At 47.2% G+C, this 24,995-nt stretch overlaps 1 long non-coding RNA gene across 8 annotated transcripts in view; it reads left to right on the forward strand.

Annotated features, from left to right (window-relative positions):
- The window catches only part of Gm34567, a 28,085-nt gene extending 3,109 nt beyond the window's left edge, over positions 1-24,976 (forward strand). For 2 of the 8 annotated variants that reach the window (XR_385411.4, XR_385410.4), the window contains exons 2-3: positions 5,132-5,228; positions 6,723-13,695. This is a non-coding gene — a long non-coding RNA (predicted gene, 34567). Of the gene's footprint in view, positions 1-5,108; positions 5,229-6,722; positions 13,696-22,528 lie in introns of those variants that run through there. The other 6 variants (XR_876623.3, XR_876625.3, XR_385412.4 and 3 more) reach the window with 5 other exon arrangements.
- Positions 24,977-24,995: the final 19 nt, after the last annotated feature.

Consider the following 24,995-nt stretch of genomic DNA (forward strand, 5'->3'; position numbering starts at 1 on the left):
GTAAGGAAGGTGAACAACGGGCCGCATGGGGGAAAACGGTGCTGTGAACAATTCCCCTCAGCTGCTTGCTCCAAAGTCCCCCCACCCACTTGACTGCTCTCTTCTGCTTGGGATGTCTCCATCACCATGACAGTATAGCTGTGTTCTTCCCACTTGGGAAGAGCCTCCCTCTGTCTCCATGCTTCTAGCATTTAATGTTACTCATTTTTTATGCCATGTACTGCCCATCACATGTGCCTTGTGCTGCCCTGGACTCTTGGCATCCCTTCCTTGATTGGCCTCTCATCTGGGCTGTTCTACCTGTGATCACTGACAGCGACTAAATCCTACACTGTTCCTTGACTTGCATTCAGGATAATCTCTCCCACCCTCAGGGCACTTCCTTCATGTCAAGTCCTGGCAGTCCATCTGCCTTGGGCCCTTCCGGTCTCAGTTTTTCTTTCTTCCTCCAACTCCCTAATGGGCAATGTGGGCATGGGGTATGGCCCAGGGTTTGGTCTTGTGCAATTATTAGTCCCCTTCTGTGGTTGTGTCTATCAGGGTTCCCAGGAAGACCCACACCAAATGGGTGACATTCATCTGCTTATTTAGCACCTACGAGAGGCTCACACGATGATTCTGCATCATTGTCTGGAAGAGAATGGACATTACAAATGATAATACAGCAAGGGAGGATAATACACAAGACATGAAGGTGTCTACTTGAACCACATAGAGTAGGGATATCACAACCTCCATCTGCCACAGGGAGCATGGGGGAGGGAGGCCAGGGGTGTACAGTGGAGGATATGGGTGGGCAGTAGCGGAACGAAAGACAAAGAACAATATATCAGGGGTTTAACACTCTAGTTTCCCTCATCAGTACACATCTGTGGGAAGCGGAGTCAGCAAAACCCAGAAGCTGGTCCATGCAGCACCTTTAGCAGAGGCACAGGTCTACAGGGCAGGGCCACAAAAGTGCTGAGGCGACTGAGTAACCAGAGTGGCTAGGCTGGACTAATGATGAACAGAAGTGGGGGAGCTGGGCCCTCCCCATTGGCAGAACGTTAGAGGACTATGTGAAGCAGCTACAGTCTCACTGGGGGCTGCTGGGAAGTGTTTTCTAAGAAAAAAAAAAAAACCCAAGTCCTGTGCAGGACAGATTTTGTGCTATATTTAGCACAAAAAAGATGAACCATGTGTGACTGAAATAAGACAGGATCAGAGTCCCCAGTCTCTGGGGTCAGGACTGGGGTCAGGGTTGGCAGAAGATATTCCAGATGACCTCTGATGGTCTCTGTTCTGTGTTGTAATCTGTCTTGACCCACAGAGATTTGTAGCATCCTCAGGCTGGTCATGTTGACATATTATTCTGCAGTATGGAAGCAACCATAAAAATAACAGAAAACCCCCAAATAACAAGGGCCAGCGGTGGACTCTCTGGACACAGGCAAACATCCATTTCTAGCCTTCACAGGCAGGAGTTTCTGTATCTACGTCTGATGTTAGTTTTATAGTTTCCAAAAGCTGGAGCTGCCTGCCAAAGGGCAGAAGCTGCTTATCTCTGCTGGGCTGTCGATGTTAGAACCTTTGCCCCAGACCACAAGCTTCCCAGGAAAATCTGAGGTTCTCTGTGGCTTCTCTAAAAGAAGCAGGCACATGGCACACAGAGCCCAAAGGAGGCGCCACGCAGGCAGATGCAGAGGTTTGGAGAATGTGTCTCAGGATTCTAGAGTATGCCTGGCCTCCCCAGGGCTGTGTGCCTTCATAGACAGTGGTTTGTATTATCCTGCCAGTGTCCAGGAACTACAAGAACCTCTGGATACTGGCTCACTAGAGAGTCTCTAGGCTTCACTTCCCAAGAGGGAGGCAGGTGTGAGGAATGAATGTGCCACAGGCTTAGTTTTATACAATAGAAAAATTGTCCTCAGTTTCCTTTAAAGAAAACAAATCTGTGGCTGAGTACTTAAGGGAGCAGTCTTCCGGAGCGAGCGTGTTTACCCTGTGAGGAGAGGCAGCCTGTACTGCATCCCACAGCCAGCCGGCCAGACAGCTGGTCATCTACGTGCTTCTGCAGATGCAGGATCCAAACCTGGGAGTGTGTGTTTGTGAAGCAGCCACTTGGCCTCTACAAGGGAGGCCCCACCTTGGCCTCTTGTGTAGCCTGCTGGAGGCCAGCACTCTTGCATCCACCCTGTGAGGGTCCTGTGGTCATCCTTCTGTGTGCCCCACATAGCATGTTTCTCCTCCATTTGCTGGCTACTGTGCAGTTTATTAAGGAATGGACTAGTTTATTAAGGAATGTATTCTGCTCCAGGGTGAGCTCCTCTGCTTTACTGAAGGCATGCCCCACTTGGGGATCCATCCCATATACAGTCACCAAACCCAGACACTATTGTGGATGCCAGCACGTGCTTGCTGATAGGAGCTTGATGTAGTTGTCTCACGAGAGGCTCTGCCAGTGCCTGACAAATACAGAGGTGGATGCTCTCAACCAACCACTGGACTGAGTACAGGAGGAGCTAGAGAAAGGACCAAAGGAGCTGAAGGGGTTTCCAGCCCCATAGGAGGAACCAATATGAACCAATCAGATCTCCCAGAGCTCCCAGGGACTAAACCACCAACCAAAGAGTACACATGGAGGGATCCATGGTTCCAACTGCATATGTGGCACAGGATGGTCTTGTTGGTCATCAATGGGAGGAGAAGGCCCTTGGTTCTGAGAAGGCTCCATGACCCAGTGTAGGGGAATGCCAGGACAGGGAAGCAGGAGTGAGTGGATGGGTTGGTGAGCAGGGGAAGGGGAAATGGGATAGGGGGTTTTCAGAGGGGAAACCAGGGAAGGGGGTAACATTTGAAATGTATATAAAGAAAATATCTATTAAAAAAAGAAAAGAAAAGAAAAAAAACCTAGACGATGCCTGATGCTCCAAGTGTGCCTTGATTTGGGGTGTAAACTCAGCAAGCATGATTTGATCATAAAATGACAGCAGTATTCTGTGAAAGCCGGATAAATCTGAGGCAAGTGAAATGTTTAAGAGTCAGTAGCAGGAATCACCCTGTCAGGGGCAATAGCCCCAAGAACAGTTCAACGATGGCAGGCGTCATGCAGCCGCTGTGAGCTTCACCTTCTTTCTCAGTGTGTCTGGGTAGGAGCCATAACTTCCCTCCTTCCACAGGAGGGGGGTGTTGTCTTTTCACAGAGCAAGTGAGTAGCAAGGCCTTTATTTATACAAAGACAGCCTGGCATGGGAGAGATTTTGAAAATATTGCTTTAGGTAAAAGAAAGAGTTAGTACTGGTGAGGAGTATCTGGGTTTGCAGGAAACCATGGACAGGTCTAGCAAGGCCAAGTCCTCTAGTGGACAGGGCCAGGAGGACAGTGAGCTGTGTGTGTCCTGGGGGTGGGTGGGCATCCTTCTCAATCTCTGTGGCCCTGGGGATAGCTCTGCTTGGCATGGCCTAGGAGTTATCTCCAGCATGAGACACACCATCTTTCTAAGTTTCTTTTGTTGCTGTCCTAAAACGTAGCCATGAGTTCTCAGGACTTCCAGAATGCTGCCTTCCTCATCTTCCATGCCAGAAGCCCAGGATCTAAAGTTCACAAGCAGGAGAGCAGAGAGCTGAGGGTGAGAAGCCTTCTTCTCCTCCCTTAATGATTAGGAAGGAGGTGGCCAGCAGAGCAGGTGGGTGGAGGCACATGCTGGAGATGGAGAGGCAACCAGCAGCTCCCATTGCAGGGTGGGTGATTGCTCTGCCGGTGCCCTTCAGGTCTGGTTGGATGTCTTAGGTAGCGATTTATACCTGGGAGTTTTCTTTTAATTCTAGAAATGATCTAACAGCAAGCAATTCACAGAGAGAAGCCATAATTATGGAATGAATCATCAAGATTTAATAAAAATTTAACTCAAATATTTATAGGCAGAGCTAAAAATATGCTCACCCCTGCCCTGTGGTCTGAGAGTTCGTCAGGAGGGTGCACAGCGCCAAGTTGCATGTGCACTGAGCTCCTGGGCGGGGCTCTCCCTCCCACCTCACCTGGCTCTGAGCAGGGGTGGCCCTTTCCTGACCACCCAAGGAAACCTCCCATCTCCCCTCATACTGGCTGCTTCTCTCAGAAGGTCCGGAGTTCACCGGGAGGTGGTGGTGGGTGCTCTGCTATGCTGAGGCCCTTGGGTGGGTGAGACACTGACTTCCATCAGCGGTACCTTTCTCCACTCTTTACACTGTTGGTCTCACACTCAGGAAAGTTGAGATACTTTCTTATTGCGAAGATCATATGCCCCAGTACAGGGGAATGCCAGGGCCAGGAAGCAGGAGTGGGTGGGTTGGGGAGCAGGGCGGGGGAGGGTATAGGGGGCTTTGGGGATAGCATTTGTAAATGGTGTGTAAATGAAGAAAATATCTAATAAAAATGCCTTAAAATTGATTTTAATTATTATCACTATTCAAGTCTACATAATTCTGCTTTTATGCATGCATGTATGTAGCACACACCCCATTTGGATAGAAGAAAGAATTGGTGGTAAGGAGTAGCTGGGTTTGTAGGAAAACATGGACCGACAGGTGGAGCCAGGCCAAGACCTCTACTGGACAAAGCCAAGAGGACATTGGGATGTGTGTGTCCTGGGGCTGATGTGCATCCTCTCTCCTCCTCAGCTTCCTCTCCCCCACATAAACTTTTTTGTTCTGCAGGTTTCTGCTTTTATGCCATCTATACATGTATGGTTTTATAAATCTGTATAAAGTCCAGGACACGTGAATGAAAGAAAACAATGCAGTCTGTCTGAGACTGACTTAAGTCATTCAGTATTTGTGGTCCCCAGTTGTAGCCAGTTTTTATTTTTTCCAAATGTCCCAACTTCATTTTTCTTTATGGCTGAGAAAACATCCTCTCATGCATACAAGCTATATTTCCCTCATCCTTTCCTTTGTTGATGGACACCGAGGTTGGTCTCATAGCTCAGCCGCTGTTAGCAGTGCTGGAAATGTTTCTGGAAACAGTCCATTGTCCTTCTGTAATCAAATGTCTCACTGTTTCACACCTGGCTACTTAGAGACACAACATGCAGATGGTACCTTGCCTGATAACCTAGTAAGTGCCCCTTTCCTGCTGCCCACGTTTCCCAGACTAGCAACCTCTGGCTTTTCAGGAGTCCTGACGAGAGTTCAGCGAGACAACTGGAGTCCAGAAGATCTGGGGTCCATATCAGTGGCCTGGGCTGAGTTGGGAGACCTGGAAGAACTAAGGTTGGTGTGAGATCTCTCCCCTTCAGCTGGTCATGACAACTCACCCGAGTCAAGGCCAGCCTGGTATCAGTAGCTTGAAATGTCATCTCCTAAGTTGTCTGGCCTGGTGCTCCAAGAACAGACACTTAATCTCAAAGAAGAGGATAGAAGTCTCCAATACCGATGCTAGGACAAATTGTTTTCTAGAGGAAGGCTCTTTCTTAGCTTGCAGACACTGGCCTCTGCTTTCTTATCATGTTCCTACATGGCCTCTTCCCTGGGTGTTGAGAGAGCCATGCCCCTTAAGTTCTTTATCTGCAGACACCAGTCTTGCCAGCTCAGAACCCAGCCTTCTGCCCTTACTGTCCCCTCACCTGCTCCACCAGAACTCTGCACCAGATAGATGGTGATGGGGTATGGCTGCAGTATCTATATTTTTGGGGCACCGTAGACTTTATGACACAGGTGCTCCTACACAGATGAGAGAGCTGAAGTCAAAGGAAATCCCTCGGAGCTGAGCTTAGCTCAGGAAAGACAGGGTGGTTGTAAGTTGCCTATCAGAGGATGAGCGAGTGCTGTCTTTCCCATGAAGAACATTCCGGCGTTTCTCACCCGTTTTTGTCGCTGTATGGATGATCTCAAACCCCGATCCAGCTGTAAGAGGTTGTTCCTGTGCAAGGCCTAGAATCTAATTTCCCATTATGATTTGAGATTCATAGGAATGTCTTAGACAGAGATGACCTCTGGGTTGTGTTCTGGGACCTGGTACCCAGAAGACCGAGATTCTCAGGCAGTGTCTTAAGGTGTTTTAAGGATAAGTTTGAACCTGACAAGGGTGAGCTGTATGTCCAACTTCGGCTTCTGTTTTCACTGGGATCCACGGACAGCATGTTCTTCCAGGCAGAGGTGGCACGGGATATTTTGCTACCAGCTATCGACTTAATTGCCTCTCACTTCAGCTTGCTTCCCTTGATCCAGCTCCCTTCTGACCATGCAGTTCAGTGACTTCCTGGCTGAGATCAGTAGTGGGTTGGCCTGATGCTGCTTGTATTCTAATGCTAAATAGTAGCTCTCAAAATCTGGTTCCCATACCCGCCCCGCCCCATCCCCCCAGCCCCAGGCCTGAGAGCATCACCAAGTGATATAAACTCTGCTCCCCAATTTAACTGGTCAATGAAAGGTTCAAGCCGTGATTGGGCAGGAGAGGGAGAAAGGTGGGACTTGTCGTGAGGGAGTTCCAGGAAGGAGGAGACCAAGGGAGGGGGGAGCCAACATGAGAAGATGTGAAAACAGCAAGTAATAAGGGACATTATGGCTGGGAAATAAGATAAAATAGCTCCCAACCTGTCCAATCTAGGCTTATGGCTTGTAAATAAAATACCTGGATTGTGTGTCTTTTATACAGGCTGGCTAGGATGTTCAACTCCTTTTAAAACACCTTCAGTCTCCAACTCAGCCTTATTTATTTATTGATTGATTGATTGATTGAATTTATTCATTTTGTATGCTTGTCAGAAGGAGACAAGGAACATCAGTACACCACCTCTCACACTAGAGATGCTCCACCTCCAACATACTCAGCTGACTCTGCTGACTCCCTGGATCTTCCTGAGCTGATCCAGCCAGCTAAAGCACTTCCATGTTCTCTGGGGTCTCATTTTACCACCACTGAGGAATCCTGGAAGGTTTCACCACGCCAGGTGAGTAGACAAGTTCCTGGGTCCTCCTTCAGGGACCCTCTCTCTTCACAGTTAAGAAAGATTTGGTGTCCCCTCTAGTGGGTATACAAAAAGACCACAACCACAAATAAGCCAGACCAGCCCTTGCCGGGACCCACGTACTCCTGGGCAGCATGTAAAGAGCTGAGTAATTTGGCCTCACCACTTAAAAATAATGTCAGTTATTCTTTTAAAAATATCCTCTTCCATGATTCAAAAATAAAACATAGTTTTGTTCGGTCTTATTCACACAAAACCATTTCTTCGGTTGGAAAAAAACCCGAAACAAAACAAAACTAAGACTAAATAGTTTCAGCCAAAACACTTTCAGAAAGTTATGAGTCACTGAGTGAAGGTTGCAGGGGTAGAAGGTAGGGAATGGAGGTGCTTGGAGGGCGGTGGGCGGTCTGCAGACAGACGTCACGGAGGTATAGTGCTCTGTCTTGCTTATGTACTGGCCTGTCAATATATTCAAGTGGAGGGCTTGGGCTGTGGCTCTTGGTAAATGAGATTGGCACCTGTTCTATTTGGGCTATTCCACAAATGCCAAAGGGATACCTAGCTCCTTCCATCTGGAACAGCAAGTCACGATGGAGCAGTCACATCATCTGCACCCAGTGGGAACCGGCATCTCCATGACCATGACTATCCTAAGGGAGCCCTGGGAGAGCATGGGAGGGTGAGCATGCTAGTCCCACAGGTCAACCCTTCATCCAAAGGCTTCCACTCTGCCCACAACAAACCTGACAGTCAACTTCTATGATGCGGGGCTCTAGCCTGAGCTTCCTGCCCTGGGCAGTCAGTGTCTTCTTTCTGGCAAGTGTGTGCTACTTTTAACAGTTATTCAGGAAAAGTTGGACATCCACTCTCTGTGGCTAGGTACAGGAGACCTGGCAGAAGGACAAGCGGATGAGAAGGTGGGAGCTCAAAGACACACAGCTTCTCCAAGGGAAGGGCTCCTTGCTCTTGACGGAAGCTGGGGGCAGTTCCACATTTAGGAAAAATGACTGCATGCCTGGCCCTCAGCGGGGACACATTTCTCTCACCCCTATGCTGCAGGTGAGGCCTGCCTGCTCTCTCACTCTGGGCAATTGGAGCTGTTGGAGGCCTGTGCCACCACGGTGAATCAAGGGCACCCAGGCCCTGTAAGTTGTGTCTGGGTGTTACACTGTTTCTGGGTACCACACTGCCTAGATCACGGCACAGGCATGTGCTCCTTCAAGACAGTCGCTGGCCTGCTCTGTACCCCAGTGCTCAGGTACTGCTCCCTATACTAACTTGGAAGGGAGAAGCCTGGGGTAGCAAAAGGATTCACAGCCATGGTGTGCTCGGATGCATGCAGAGACTCCTGAGTACACAGTCCTGGGAACATTGCCTGCAGCCGAGCTTCAAATTCAACCTCTCCTGGGCACTGGGCTGAGTCTTCCTAAAACACTCTGCTCTCATTTTGGACCTGCTCCTGGACCCCCTAGAAGCTTCTGGCAGAGCACCAGGCATCTATGTAACACACTCAGAAAGCCTGAGCAGTACTTACACCATCAGCTCCAGCAGAGAAGAAACGCACCTTTGTGATAAAAATACAAACAGTTTTGCACATGAAGACTTCATTAGATATTTATCAAATAATTTAAAAGTTGGCTCAAAATGACTCTAATTTACTGCGAGGCTCCCTGATAGCCAGATAAAAGGAAGGACCGGAAGGCAGCATTGGCCGACTTGACTCCATTCCTTCTGCAGAGGGGCTTCCTGGGAACCACATGTAGACCCATAAATGGTGTCTCTCCAGGGCCACAGATTGTGAACACCAATGAAGATGCTCAGCAGACTATCTCTGATCAGGAGATCTGGGGCCTTGAAGAGAGTGGTAAATGGTGTTCTCCATAACATGTAACAAGTAGTTTGGTATTTGTTTACCAACTAAAGGGACGATTAAGTACCACTGTGTACCTAGAATGATAATGTGGCTGGCTGTGTCTTCTGAGGGTCTTTCATGTCCCTCAGCTACCTTTTGACAACGGAGGAGGTGTAACTCAGAGCTGAGGATAAAGTCAACATTAGGTTTTGAAGACACCTATGTGAACAGAGGGGGTCTGGGTATCGCTACAGACTCACAACTTTCATCACGAAGGCTGAATCTCATTTCTGTATTCTTGGGCTCTTGGCTAGAGCCCTTGGGGAATGTGTGCCTCTGTGTACTGACACTCTGTGAATGTGGGAAGCTGGGGAAAGGATGCTGGTTCTTGGTCTCATCTTGAATTTGTTAGGAAGCCTCCTAAGGTGTGGATGTCACCAGACACATCTGCTCAAGGATATGAATATGAAGGCCCAACCCGCTAGCTGTGGTGGATGAATCCCTCACATTACAGAGACATGGGATGAACCAAGTGAGGGTATCAGATCATTCTAGAGCCCTAGCGTAAACATGCAGGCTGCCAGAGTTTAAACAGTGGCCCTGGTTTGACCGAGGACTAGGCTTTAGGACCCAATGCACTGAGTATAGTGAGCTTCAGCGTGCAGCCTGCACAGTCTCATGAAGCCTGACCCTCTTTCCCTAAACTACCATCAATTTTGCAAAGCAAACGTACTTTAAGACATGTCAAAAGTTGTACGTGTCCCAGGTGGGCCAGAGAAGAGGGAAGACTGGTGTAGAGGGAGCCAAGAATTCTCACTTGTTGATGAAAGGTAAGATTACACACCTGGCACTGGCTGCTTGGCTGACTGCAGTGAAGCAGCGCTTTGCTCTGGCCCTTTCTAAATGTGTTTGTTATGTTGGCTTACACAGAGGTGCTATTCACGGCGGTGCTGAGCCTCCTTCTCGCTTGCTATGGACGGGTGCCGGAGCCTGGGCTAAAGTAGATTTGAGTCTCCTGGGAACTCCACCCTGAATGTGGACACGTTGGCTAATATTTTAGATAAGAGTAAACATCAGGTGCCTTTTGTTGTCTAAAACCAAAGACACACAAGGGAATGAGAGAAGGAAAGAGTCCAGGCAGGTGAGCCCCTCATGGGTGGGACCGGGTATCTCTGTGTGCAATTGGCATCTAGGCAGGTCACCGATCTTGGTTTCTACCAATCACCATGAGCTGGCTCTGAAGGTCTTGGGACTATCTGGAAATACCCATAAGCCCACCTGTGTCCCTGAAGACCTTACCTGCCTCTTGGTAGCTTCTTGTGAACTGCCCACCGAGTCTTTCTTCTGAACTCCAGTCTTCTATCTCCAGGCCCACAGGACACCTCAAACAACGTTTCCCCTTAGCACAGTCTTTACTCTTCCTCAACAGCTCAATCTCGTCTCACCACATGGCATCCCTGTCCCCCCCCCCCCACCCTCCCCCAGTGCAGTGACCCATGCCAGAATTCTTCACGACAAATCTGGCTCTTTCTTTTAGAGGGTGACTCAGGATGTTAGCAAGTTGCTCGAAAACTTCCACTTCCTTCTGGATTTTATCCACTGACTTCCCTTGCTGATCAACTCTCTAGGCCATGCTAACAGTGTCTCCCAGCTGATGGTGGCCTGGGATCTTTTATGATTGCAGAACCAGAACACTCTGCCAAGCACAGAGCCCTGAGAGAGGCCACTAGCAAAAGTGGATATGTCCACCCTTTAGTGTGTTGCCTGCTGTTTGATCTGTGCTCTGACGTCTGCCTGCCATCCGCTGGGGTTGCCAGGCTAAGGATTACTTTCCTAGAGCTTGTGGGTCCAGCATGATGGAAATATCACACCCTTTGCCCAGCATCTCCTACTTTCCACACTAATTCTGCCTTCTGTCACCCTTTTCCTCCAGTTTGGCATGGATAATGCGTGCATTGCTACAGTGGAGTGGGGGGAGGGGCTGTGTCTCTTCAGAACTCTGAACTCATTTTCTGTGCGTGTGTTCTTGCAGTAGGATCCTGGGTCCTGTGAGTGTTAGATGTCTGATGTACCATCCCTTGTGCAATGGAGCCAGCCACCTTCCTATGAAGAACATTCAACTTGGTGAGAAGTCTCCATGCTATTTAGCATTCTCTGTAATAGAACCAACTTACATTCTCATCAAGAGCTAAGAGGCTTCCTGCTTGTCAGCTCTTGTCTGTGGCTGGTGCTAGGAGCTATCTATCCTAAAGAAAGTGTTGACACCTCACTGTGACTTTGATTTGCATTTTCCTGAGATGACAGCTAGTTTTAATGGTCAACTTGACATAACAAAGAATCACCTGGGAAGAGAGTCTCAATGAGGAATTATTAAGATGAGGTTGGCCTCTGGGCATGCTTGTGAGGGATTTTCTTAATTGAGTTAATTGAGGCTGAAGGTGGCAGCCTTATTTCACGACTGGGTCCTGGGCTTTGCAAGAGTAGGGAAAGCTGGCTGAGCTCTAAGCACGCAAGCTTTCCCTACTCACTTTAGTTTCTCCCTGCTCACTGCTGAGATGTGAGTGAAGGTTTCAAGTTCTGCCGACTCTGTCCTCCAGCGACCGACAAACTGTAACTTTGTATCCTGAACCCTAAGAAGGAAGCCCTTTCTCTTCCAAGTTGCTATTTGTTGACAGCTTCTTTTGAGACGAGTCTGCTTAGGATCTCGGTCCATTTTCCTGTGGTTCCCTGTTGATTCCTTATTGGGTGTCTGGCTTTTGAATATTTTCTCCCCTACCACAGGCTGCCTCTTTTGCTGTGCTGCACCCTTTTCTTTAACATAATGTCTTTTGTCCGCTTTCACTTTTGCCCCAAGAATTCCTGCCCCAGCCCAAGACCCACACGCCCCGCCCCCACCCCCCATTTCCTTCTAGGCGTTTTTAAGCTTTGCTTCTTGCACTAAGTCTCAACTCTGTGTAAGTTATTTTTACACACAGAGAGTGCACTGGTTAGTTTCTATGGACTTGGCAGAAACCCAGACTTATCTGGTAAGAGGGACTCTCAGCTGAGGAATTGCCTCTGTCAGATGAACCTGTGGCCCTATCTTCATAGTCTTCATAGCATTGTCCTTGATGGTTGATTAATGTGTGTGTATGTGTGTGTGTTGAGGGGAGGGCGCAGGTGGGCCTGGGCTGTATAAGGAAGGTAAATGAGCAAGCCAGAGGAAGCAAGCCACTGAACAAACAGGCTCCTCTTCCTTGGTTTCTTTGTTTCAAGTTCCTGCTTTGAGTTCCTGCCTTGGCTTCCAAACAAACAAACTCTTTACCCCCTAGGCTGGTTTTGGTTAGAGTTTTAGTACATCAACAGTAAGCAAACTGAAACAATGGGATATAAAAACTTGATTTCATTTTTCTGCATGTGAATATCCACATTTCCTGGCACTGATAGTTTGAAGAGACCCCACCCCCTTGTGTACCTGGGTGAAGATTGGTTGATTGTATATGTGTGGATTTATTTCTGGGCTTTCTACTTTGTTTTGTATCTGTGCCTGTTTTCGGACATGTCATTCTGTTTGGGCCATTGAAACACTGTACGTCAGGAAACACAATCTTCCACAGTCACCTTCTCCTGCTTAGGGTTGGTTTTTGCTACATGGGTTCTTCTGATATTCCATTTGAATTTTAGGATTTTTGAAAATGTATTTCTGCCCAAATCTCATTGGGATTCTGATAGGAGTTGCATGGACTCTGTAGATTCCCTTGAGTGGTGGGCACATTTGAACATATAGAGTGGAAAAAAATAATGCAGCCCCCAAAACCGAAGACTATCTCTGCCACTCAGAGTTTTACTTTAGTTTGTCTAGTAGGAGCATTATCACCTGTCTTAGGGCAACTCCACTCAACTCCCTACTTTCTCCTTCAATACGTGTATCTGTATTTTCAAGCCCCACAGAGCTTTATGGTCATATATATGCATATATACGTACACACTCATGCACCGCGCACGTGCGCGCGCACACACACACACACACACTTCTACAGTGGGAGGTTTTCATACCACTTTTTCTAAAGGTATTTAATGTTAGTAGTTTCATCTATCACCTGGTGGTCTTTTCTGGTGGGATCACATAATCTTCCATTCCTGGTGTCAGGTTTAAGGACTCTGATAATTCTCATAAATCAATATGGCAGGGCCTCTGTAGCCAAATACTCCAGAGGAGTGCACAATGGAGACTGACTTCTAGAAGTCTCTGGGTATAGAAACCAAAAGTCAGCTCACAAGAGGTTTGTTTCTGGTATGCCGTCTTTGTCCTTAACAGGTGGCATCTCCTTCCTGTGTTTGTTCTGAGTATGGATGGATGGAAGAGGGACCACAGTCTCTTCCTCCTCGGATTAGGTCCTACCCTCTCTCTCAAGGCCTGAACTCCAAGTATAGTTGTAGAGTGTTTAGGCTTCAATATACAATCTGAAGGGATTGAATACAACTCAGTGGTTGACAATTTATCCCAACCTCTCTCTCCCTCTCAGTTGAAAAGGGTATTCTTCCATCAACTCAATCTTGGGGTATTTGAAAGGGTGTGTTTCCAAGCCCCATGGATGGATCTCCATGCTCACTCCTCCTCCAGGACTGTGTTACCTTAATGAAGATATAACAAGGTTTAATATCAAGTGGCTGTGTCCTTCCCTGTATCCTCCCTGCTTCCAACAGCTCCTGATCACATGTCTTTCCCCATCAACTTTGATGGTCCTCCCTAGAAACCCTTGGGGGAATTTTGATGGTCATGTTCTTAAAGCTGTGAGTCAAACTGGGAGGAGGCAATCCCTTGCTTGTGGTACATCTTCTGCTCTGTGAACATGGCATGCCTCTCTATGTGACCTATGCAACTTTTCCTTGGTTTGTTCTATCAGCATTTTATAAATGAAAGAAAAAATGAAATTGCTATGTAGAGTTTCTGAGAATTTTATTTGTGAAGTATGTGTCTCCGTGCCTTGAATGCCATACATGATTTAAATTTAATCAATACATGGCTGCCATAAAAACATGTTGTTTGCATGTTAGTCTTATATATTGCAATCATTTTTCAATTTGTAAGGATTTTCCCCATTTCTTTTCTTCCTTCTTTCTTTCTTTCTTTCTTTCTTTCTTTCTTTCTCTCTTTCTTTCTTTTCTTCCTTCCTTCTCTCCTTCTCCCCCCCCTTTTTTTTTTTTTGAGTAAATTTACTGGGACTCTTCTACCTTACCAGTTATACTATCTGCATATAGAACAGTCTAATTTTTCCCTTCTCAGCCCAAGGCTTGTGTTTCTTCATGTTATGGTGGTTGTTGTGGCCTCAGGTGCTGTGGTGAATAAGAGTAGTGTATACGAATATTTCTGTTTCCAACCTGATCAAGGTGAGGAAACTCCTCATGTTTACCTCTGTTTCTGTTACCACCAAATTTAATTGCAATGGTAACAGACAACCACAACAAACACATGGCTTAGAGTTGGGTAGCAGTAGGTTGGGGAAGTCCCTTAGTTCAGGGCCAGAAAGTATTCTGGTCCATCTTTACCCTTCACCTTCAGAATCTTACAGCATTGGAAACCAGATTTAAACTCCTTGATTCCCGTTAGGGTGAGGTTAGCTCAAATAGTGAGAAATAGTACATAGCCCACCGGTTTAGTTAAAAGTATGAAATAAACACCCATAGCCCACAGCCATGGGAGGGCATCCCGGTACCCCTCCCCCATCACTGTCATCCCAGTACCTCCCATCACCATCATCTCAATACCTGCCCCTCCCATTACTATTATCTCTGACATCCCTCTCCTGTGGAGTCCCTGGTCTCTTGGTAGTGCTTGACTCTGTGTGTTCCACATAAGGCAGCCCCGACGTAGGACTTTTGTACACTTTAAACAGTGCAGATTAGTGCATAGACGGAACAGACTCTTCTTTTGCTTCAGCAGCCAAACTTATCTATGAGTTATGAAATATGACGGGAGTAATTGAAAACAGGTGCTGTGAATAATAGCAAGCTGACTTGTTACCTGCCTCTCATCTGGTCTACCCTTCCATGGATGTGGGTGTGCCCGGGGTACACACAGCCATACTTCCTCGATAAGATCTCTTAAATTTTTCTGTCTTTCCCTTCCCAGAGCTATTAAAGAGCAGGAAACAGCAGGAGGAGGAAGGGGCAGAAGATGTGGATCATTCGTGGGCTGAGCTGGCCCTCTCTGACTTATGCTTAGCACAACTTGATTTTCTTATCTGTTCTATCTTCGCTTTGAAGGCAGCAGCCCCTTTGCCGCCCAGCTCACAGTGAGGCTGTTTTCATATGTGTTTTTGTGTTGATAAAGCCTGTGCTGCTGGAGCGCTTCCTCCAAGAGCCATACACAGTCTACCCAGCTCTACAATAGTGTTTTAGATGTCTGTCTGTGGCTCAGGGACATACAGAACAGCCACAGTGGTCAATTTTATGTGTTATGTGTATGTCTGGGCCAAGATGCCCAGCTGTTTGGCCAAACACAATGTGTCTGAGGCCATGAAGCATTCGAAAATGCTGTGAGCACTGATCTTGTGCATTGTAGGTGGGCCTCCACCAGGCAGCTGAGACCCTTGGGGAAAAAGAAAGTTTCCTGATCGAGCAAATATTTGGCCTGAAGAAAGCCTCTGGACACACCAGCTGCTTCCTGGGTCAGTTTGCCATTCCTCCCTGTGGATCTCAGGCTTGCCAGCCCCCAATACTGCCGAAGCCAGCTCCGTGATTTCCCTCTCCCATTCCTAGCTCTCTTCCCTGAGTTATGTAACAACTCTCTCTTGCCTTCCATAATCCTTTGCTAGAATATGAGGCTGCCAGAGTTGAGTCAGACCATTTATGAATTCATGTTAGCTTTACCCTGCAATGAGCCATGCACTAGTGTTCACAGTTCATATGAACACGGGAAGTCTGTGGTTGAATCCATATCCTACTTTTCTGGAGTAGTTCTCCACTCCTGATCCAAGTTCTGCTCCCTGAGTTCTTGTCTCTTACTCCATATCTGCTCTTAGTCCATATCTGCCCTCTTAGTATTCCCCCGACTCACCCTGTATAACTCAGCAACCTAAGAGCCTGTATGCATGTCAAAGAATATGCCAGGTGCTAGGCACACCCAGGCCCCATGTCTCTACAGGAGCTTAGTCCTCAGGAGGCAATGAGGATACACAGATACTTGGCACAGCAAGAGGAAGAAGGGGACAGGTATTGATTTGAGTGGCTTGGCATGACTTCTGTGCCTACAGAAGGATGCAGAATAGCAGAGGTGTTAGGGAGACAGGTTTCTGAAGGTCAAATTCGGCAGAGGGGATTTATCCAGGCCTGAAGTTTAATGAGTACATGACCTGAGAACAGGTTTGTGTGTGTCTGTGTGTGTGTGTGTGTTCTGGTGGTAGTGGTGGTGGTGGTAGTGGTAGTGGTGGTGTGTGTGTGTGGTCTGATGTGGTGTGTGTGTGGTCTGATTTGGTGTGTGTGTGGTCTTGTGTGGTGTGTGTATGTATGGGGTGTGCATGTGCATGTGTGTGTGACTGTATGTGGTTTGATGGTGTGTCTGTCTGTCTGAGTGTGTGGATGTGTGTGTGGTCTGGTATGGTGTGTGTGTGTGTGTGTGTGTGGTGTGGTGTGGTTTGTGTGTGTGTGGTCTGGTGTGGTGTGTATGTGTGTGCAATCTGGTGTTGGTGGTAGTAGTGATGATGGTGGTGTGTGTGTTTGTGTGTGTGGTTTTAGGAAGGGGGCAAATGTAAGGCATTGCTGTGCCTGTGGTCATGGTCCCAGTGCAGTGGTAGTTAATGTAGAAAATGGCTGCTTCTATGGTATAGATTCTTGCCCTACTCTGCCTATGGCCCTTAGGAAAGGCACTCAGTGGAGAAGAAGAAACAAATGGGCTCACTGCAAGTGAAGAGCAGCTCTGGAAAGAGGGAGAAGACTTTGAGAAAGAGGAGCTAAAGCCATCCATAGCGCCCTGGCTCCTAAGCCAGCTTTCCCAGAGATAAGTTGAGCAAATGAGTTCAGTCAGAGCTGGGTCTCAGGGACCTGGGCATGGGCTCTATCAATGAACAGCTGTGGTCAGACTTGGCATGACTGTGCTGCTGCAGGGTGCCCAGGGGTTTGTCCTTTTGCTAAGAACAGTCCTGGAGCCAGCAGCCAGCCTGGGAGGAGAGACCACAGGGAACAAAGAGTATGAATACCCCCTGACCTCCAGGTAGGTTTGAGATGGTGCTCAGGCCAAGATGGCAGCATTCCTGCAGCCTCTGTGTTGCTGACCAAGGTAGCCAGGTAAGCCATGCCCAACCTGTCTAACAACATTTGAGCTTGGGAAGTTTTCTCTAGCTTCTGAGGTTTGGGCTGACCATGATTAAAGTGGTTGCCGGAACATGGGGATACTGACGCCAGGTCTTCTGATGGGTGTGGGTAAAGCTTCCCAGAATCCTACTTAGAATTCCCAGGTTTATAGATGCTGTAGGGTAAAGTTAGCAGAGTTCATCATAAAGTGGAGGGGGGAGAGTGGGAGGGGGAGGGGGAGAAGGGGGTGGGGGTGGGGGAATAGTTAAGTAGCAGGAAGTCTAGCCACTTATATCTTCGTGTTCGGTGGAAACAGAACTTAGTACTTACTGCTTGGAGCAATAGAGCCAAGCACTTCCAAGTTGGGTCCGGCGTGCCTGCTCTGCCTGCTGGCTCAGTTGGAATGAGCTACCTTTCTCTTCACCCCTAACTATGTCTATCAGAGGGGGTGTTTTATGCAGCTGTTTTTGCAGAGCTATACATCTGCGGGGGCAGTAGGGGAGCCGGGGAGGACAGAGGGCTCTGACTTAGCAGTCCATTTCATTTTAATCAGCGTTCTGAACATTGATTTTGTGTTTGTGTGTCATCTATGCATGGGTGGCATAAGCATGCCGTGGCAAAAGTGTAGAGGTAGGTCAGAGAACAGTTGGCAGAGAAGTCAGTTCTTTCCCTCTACCATGTGGATCCCGGGGATCGAACTCAGGGTATCGGGCTTGATGACAAGCACCCTTACATGCTGCACCATATAGCCAACCCCATCCATTTTGAAGTTAAGAAACTCTCACTGCCTTGAATAGCCCAATCCAAGAGCCATATTTTTTTAATGTACATTAAAAAAAAATTCTAATTAAATATGATTATGCCAGTCTTCTGCTTCCTTCCTCCTTCCCTGTTGGGGAACCTTGCTATTAAGAGAGCAGCACCCCAATGACCAAATGGCTTCCTGAGCTCAGAGTGATATGGGAGACTCTCTAGCTCAGTGGGGCTTCCCTGTCTCTGCCTCTGTCTGGAGAGTGTCCCTGAACACAGGTGGCTGGCCTTGTCTGAAAAGTGACCTTGTACAGAGTCTCTGCAAAGCTGCATAACTGGGCACACAAGTCCCATTCTGGCTTCCTGACTGACTTCCTGACAATTAGGTGCTGTATTATAACCAACCAGCCCTTCCCACTCACCTGATGTTATGACCAACTGACCCCTTTCACTTGTATCCCCCAAAAGCCCTGATATACCCTATCCCTGAACAATGGAATAGACTTGTCTCACAGGGGCAGTCTCTGGAGGTCATTCTGTCATACTCACAGTTGTCCAAATCCTGCTCTTTGTCTCTGCTTCCTTTGTCCTCTCAGGCTGGTAGCCAATAGTCTCCAAGGAGAAGGGGCGGCACACTTCCTATCCTTCCCAAGTACTCCCTAACTTCCCCCTAAATGTATAGCCTCCTCTCCTTCAACCATGGATGTTAGATATAGACGAACACATAAGCCAATGCAACCTGCCAAGCAAGTCAGTGTTGCCAGCACGAGGCCCGAGCACGTGGCATTGGATAACCAATCAGGGGCTCATCCCTGGGGGAGATTCAGTTCTCCCTTTCCAAAGGTTTTAATTGACCCCATTTAGAGGTGAGATTTCCCCCCTTCTAGGTTGGAATGCCCATTGTTGCTGGATGGTGTATAAGCAGTCATGTACTTAAGATCTCATGGGGATCACTTTCCTGACTGTGGTAGTTTGAATGAGAATGGTCCCCAGAATCTCCTATACTTGAATGCTTGGTCCCCAGTTGCTGGAACTGTTTGGGAAGGATTAGGAGGTGTGTCACCACTGGGAGTGGGCTTTCAGGTTCCAAAAGCCCATACCACTCCAGTTCTCTCTCTCTCTCTCTCTCTCTCTCTCTCTCTCTCTCTCTCTCTCTCTCTCTCTCCCTCCCTCCCTCCCTCCTGCACAGCTGTTATCTCAAAATGTAGGCTCTCAGCTGCTGTGAGCTCCAAATACACTTTTCTTTCTATAAATTGCCTTGGTCACGGTGTTTTCTCATAGCAATAGAAAAATAGCTAATACATTATCACAACTGGAAGGCACCACACCACAGCAGAATTTTTGGTCCTCTGGCTTTTACAGTCTCCCTGCTCTCTCCTCTGTGCCTTAGATCTCCTGAGCCTTAGATCCAGGCAGTGTGGTATAGTTGTGTCAATTGGAACTGGGCACCAGTCAGGTGTTCTCTGTATCTTGACTGGTTGTGGCTTTCTCTAATAGTCTCCTGCTGCAATTCCTGATACTTGAGAGCTACATTATCTGTGGGTATAAGGATAAATATTTAGAATGCACTTATGAAATTATACAGGTTTATGAAAACGGTGGTGGGTTCCTATATTTTGAGTAAGTCCTTAGTCTGCCTCTCTCCCCTCTTCACTTCCCTGCCTGGCCAATTCTTTCTCTAGTGCTTTGCTGTGGTCCGGGCTAGGCCACTCCTCTCTTTGCTTTTTGTGCCTTGCCTTTTATGTGCACTGAGGAGGAAGATTGGGGTGTTATCCTTCCTGGGTTGCTCTCTGTGGGGCACACAGCACATAGGTTCTGGCTCCCATGTTCACTGGGTATATCTTCAAGGGTCTGGAGATCCTAGAACCTCTTCATTTTTGAGAGGTATTAAAATGGGTTAAATCCTAGCCTCAATTCCCTCAGGACTTGCTTCTGTTCTTGCTCAGCCAACCTCAGGATCCATCCTTCTTGTCAGCCCAGCCTAAACCACCTCAGCAGAGGAGGATCAGCCCTCCCTGTGACAGGGCCTAGACTACCTCAGGACTGGCCCTCCTTGTCAACCCAGCCTAAGGACTCCCTTCTTCCTGTCTTCATGGGAGACATACCTTCAGAGGAGAAAAAAAAAGTTTTAAAATGGTGAAAGAAATACAGATTGCCAGGAGTCCTCTGGGGCAGTGTGGACCACACAGACAGAGTTTATATGGACAGAAAACGGTGTAAGAAGATACTCTGTTAAAAAGAGCTCCATTAGCCTCCAGTGATTCTCTCTTGTCCGCCCAGCTCTTTGACCCAGCTGCAGTGGGACAGAATTCCACACACCCTCCGGGCCTTAATCCCTCTACTTCCCCACCCTTCTCTGAGCATTAAGATGTATCTCAGAAAGAAAGTTCTCTATGTATTTAAACAAACAACCTCATGCCTAAGCTGCCTGGCAGTGGAAGCCCATGATGGCAGAAGTGCCCCCAACCCTGCACTGCTGTGTATCCCCTAGACCACACACCCCTTATGAAGCCAGCCATACTTCATTAGCTCTCTCTGATTTGTCTTCAGAACCAAGCATGTCTCTCTGCCTCCAATCCAGGAAGCTGAAACATCTTTGGCCCTGGCTACTCTGCCTCCAACCTTTCTAGTACCTTTTTGTCCTTAGAAAAAGCACACAAAACTGGAGAAATTCAGCTCAGCATACCTAAAGGAAACCATGTTCCTTCTTTAGTTCCTGTAAGGCAGTTTAGCTTCGAGAGTACTCACACTAGAGATGCTTATGGCTCCAGAAAGGAGGGCAGAAGTGTAGTCTTCTACATCTTGTGGAGCTGGCTCTTTATATGCATGTAATAGCTGCTCAGTGTCCCAGGCTCACACACCGTCTGGGGAGGATTCGTGCAAATGCAAGCACAACTGCACAGGGGAGTGGCACAGTACCTGTCTGCTACCTCTAGCTCCACCCTCGTCAGTAAGTTCCTTGTTTGTTCAAGCTCTTGGAGCCTGCCTCCTCCATAACCTGAATTACTCATTCTTTGACATGTGCCAACTTCTTCAGAGCTTTCTGAACGTAACACCAGTTATGACCCTCATTGCCGCAACATCCTCAGCAGAGCAAGATGTACACTTTGGGTGCTCAGGACACAAAACATCTGTTTTCAAGGAGGCCCATGAAGATTCATCTCAACTTTCTGCTAATAAACGGAGTTGTGACTTCATGATACATCTTTCCTTTGAGCACAGTCCAAGATGTCAAAGATCCCCTCACATTGATGGGGAAACATGGCAAGCTTTGCGATGTATTTGATCTACTCAGTGTCTAGTGGGCAGCGGGGCTTCCCGGGAACCTTGAGCCTCTAAGTGGACATGACTTGGACAAATGGTCAGTATGAAAGCACAGGTGGAATCACTTAGCCAAAAAAGAGAGTCCTGAAGTCTAGAATGAACAGAAATAGCCAGGTGTAGGGTGTTCACCTTTCATGCCAGCACTTAGGCATAGGCAGGCAAATCTCTGTGAGTTTTAGGCCAACCTGATCTACAAAGGGAGTTCCAGGACACCCATGGCTGTTATATAAAGAAACCCTGTATCAAAAATGGGGGAGACTTATCAGAGGTAATTTTAAGCCTATTTATTCTATTTTAGGACTTTGAGGCTTTAAGCATTTTCAACTTTTTTTTTTTTAAAGATTTTATTTATTTATTATATGTAAGTACACTGTAGCTGTCTTCAGACACTACAGAAGAGGGCATCAGATTTCATTATGGATGGTTGTGAGTCACCATGTGGTTGCTGGGATTTGAATTCGGGAACTTCGGAAGAGCAGTCAGTGCTCTTAACCACTAAGCCATCTCTCCAGCCCCCATTTTCAACTTTTTAAAAAACGTTTCAAATTTATTGTCTATCCAGAAATGATCGGAATTTACATAATACTTACTGTTAAGTATAATGTTATTTAATCTGCCACTATGAAAATGAAAATATTCCTAATTAGCTCATGACATGGTACTCTCTTACAAATAAATATCTTTTAAGGCCATCCCACCTTGTGAATGTTGAAACATGAGGGAGTGAGCGCAGAAAGGAGGTGTCCATATGCTCTCAGAAGGACAACCTGCCGGACAGAAGCTCCAAAAACCCAGATGCTGTGATTCCACTGGAGAGGAGTATAACCCTCGGCTGTGGGACAGACAGACAGACAGACAGACACACACACACACACACACACACACACACACACAGATAGAAGCAGACCTGGAGACAGAGACAGACATACACAGAGAAAGACATAAAGAGTGACAGAAAAAAGTCAGAAAGAGAGATGGAGACTAAGAGACTGTTTCTGTGATCTTGGGTCTTGGTGGATTTTACTAACCCGGGAGCTGATGTCTTCTGCAAAAGTGTTGCCCCCTGACAGACGCTGTTCCAGGAACAGAAAGGCAGATCTTTCATAGAGCCTGGATATTGACAGTAGTCCTCAGAGGGCGTTTTGCACATTCATTAGGATCCATTATTTATGTTGAATGAATCACCCATCCACTTTCCCAGGACTGTGCCCTTTCTGCAGGCCCTGGCATCTGTCTTCAGTGCTGCAGGGATGGATCTCTCTGGGAAGGTGAGGATTCTGCCTGTGGCTTTGTGAGACAGAGCTTTCTTTGGAAACATTAAGTTGTGAAATACTGTGCCGGAGTTGAAGAATCATCAATAATCCAGAAACAACCACAAAAAGTGCCTTTTGTTTGTTTTGAGGTAGCCCTCCAACAATATGCAAAAGGATGTCAGCGAATGCATGTCCATGTGCGCATGCCCACAGATTCTCCTGGATGAAGTGCCTACAGTTCCCATCATTCCCCAGAGGACTTTGCGACTTCAAATCGTAAGAACTAAGCATCTCAGGTAGGCTGTGGCCTGAGCCTTTCCTAGTCTCTTCAAAAGCTTTCTTCAAGACAGAAGAAGACCCTATCGAGGTGAAGCCAAGTTAGGAACTGCTTCTGTGCTTCCAGTCTTGTGGCTCTGGGCACATCCTGCGACCTCCTGGGCTCATTATCATTGCTGGTAGAACACTACCTTCTTTCAGAGTTCCTGTGGGAATTGACTTAGCTTGTAGCATGATCATGAACTATTATATCCATAAAAGCGATAGGAAGTGTTGACATGGGATCCATTATGTGAAGGTCATGAAGGCTCGTTTATATGATTGAACACAGGACAAATCCAAACTCTAGCACATACATGAAACTAGAGCAATGGCCCTATCCCCAGCCAGTCTCTGTCAATGTCTACTCACTTAGGCTCACAAGCAGGAACTGGAGGCTGAGGAACCTGAGCAAAGGCTAGGGGTGGATCCATTCGTTAGAGCATCAATAAAGGACCATCAAGGGGAAACTCCTGGTCAAGCCGATAAATGCTCTGTCCTGTGCTGAACCAATCACCTGACCAAGGGACCACCCTTAGGAAGGCAGGGCTCACCTTAAGCCTGCTAAGGAGATGGGTGAAATACTTTTTCCTTCAAGAAGACTCTACATAGTCTTCACAGAACCCCCACTCCTAATGTGGTAGCTTACAGAGAGGTAGCAAGACGGCTTCATAGATCTTCCCACTTCGGAATCCCTCAGAAAAGCATAACTTTTCATTTTCACATGCTCTATCCATGCTCAGACCACACTTTCCCTAATGCCTTGGGCTTTCCCATCTTTCTTTAAAGCCCCCCTCCCTGCCACATGAGTGCTTGTCCTATGTCTGCCCTCTGTACTGGCTCACAGAGAGCAATTTCCCCCCTTCTCTTCTTCATTCTTGTCCTCCGGGCAGCTGCTAAGGTTTACAGCTGGGGTGTTTTCCTTTTAATCTCTACTAAAATTGTCTTCAGACTTCTGTTTGAGTCATTCTTAAATTCATCTATTAATGAATCTAAGAGCCCCAGTTTTCTAAATATCCCAGGGACTGAAGGGACCACAATATAGGAAGAGGTAAAGACAGGCCAATAAGAGGATAGAGCTTCATAAACCCTGGGCATTTATGCAGACTATACCCAAGGAAAGCCAGGCAATCTGTGAAGATTTCTCCTCTTAGGATTAAGTGGAAACCAGAAGCTGGTGGCTGGCTGCGATGTGCATCGTAGGCACAGTGGTCGGCTGCTTGCTCCAATCCAGCCTCCAAAGGACGAGGGAAACCTTGGAAGTCACAGAACAAGAAAAGGACCTTCGACTCTTCTTGTGTTTTGCATACTGGGAGTTGGGAAGATGTCTGACACCTTTTTCTTTTACTGGCTAAATACCAAGAGTAAGCCAGACATTTATGGTAAATGGCCTCTTCACCAAGAGCAAAAAGACTTTTCAGCTTAACACAGTAAAACAAGGAAAGGAAGACAGGGCTGATGGCTAATGAGAGTCTGTGGAGAGACATGTGGGTTCAAGATAATCCCACAGGGACTGACCTGTTCTCTGCCCATCTTCACTGTGACTCTTGCTAATGACAGAAATGTAAATTTGGGGTCCACGGGTCACATCCAAAAGCAAGCCTGCCACTCTTACAATTGAGAGCTCATTTCCAGGAGCAGGGGATATTATTTCATTCCTGTAGGGATGTCTCAGACCTTTGAGCTGACTACTTCCTGTCTTAACTTTGAAGGAAGTGGCTGACACATAAAACCATTTCTTAGTGGTTTTAATAAATGTTCTATTTTCCCCCACACAATGGGAACTGGTTACCTCTCCAAATTTCACTTCGAGCATCTTTAAGAACACAGAACTTGGCTTTCGGTCCACATGTTAGTGCCTCCAAATGTTAGAGGGTCTCTGAAGGCTCCGACCCTTCTCATCTGTCAGTGTCTTGGAAAAGCGTGTTGTTACACTGATCTCCCTGGAATCTCAGAGGACAAATGAAAGATGTGTTGAGATTGGAGGACTCAAGGCAGTGAGTGCCAAGGGGTTGTTTTCTGCTTTCCACGTCTCCAGGGGATGTGATAGACTTGCCAGAGTTCCAAGTTCGGACATCTGGACTCGGCCCCCGATTTTGTGGCTGGCTAAGACATACAGTTATTTGTTTTGTTTCTCATCTGTAAAATGGGAGCAAATGAAGCCTGTTACTTGCTGGACACTCCCATGGAAGAGAGTAGACAAAAAGCTATTTTCAGACTTTCAGTCCCAAGAAGACATTTCAGCTAATAATTTGTACCCTTGAAATAAAAGGTAAAAGGAAAATGTTTTGTACCAAATACTTCT

The sequence above is a fragment of the Mus musculus genome, chromosome 17, assembly GCF_000001635.26.
Source record: "Mus musculus strain C57BL/6J chromosome 17, GRCm38.p6 C57BL/6J".
NCBI classification, from domain to species: domain Eukaryota; kingdom Metazoa; phylum Chordata; class Mammalia; order Rodentia; family Muridae; genus Mus; species Mus musculus.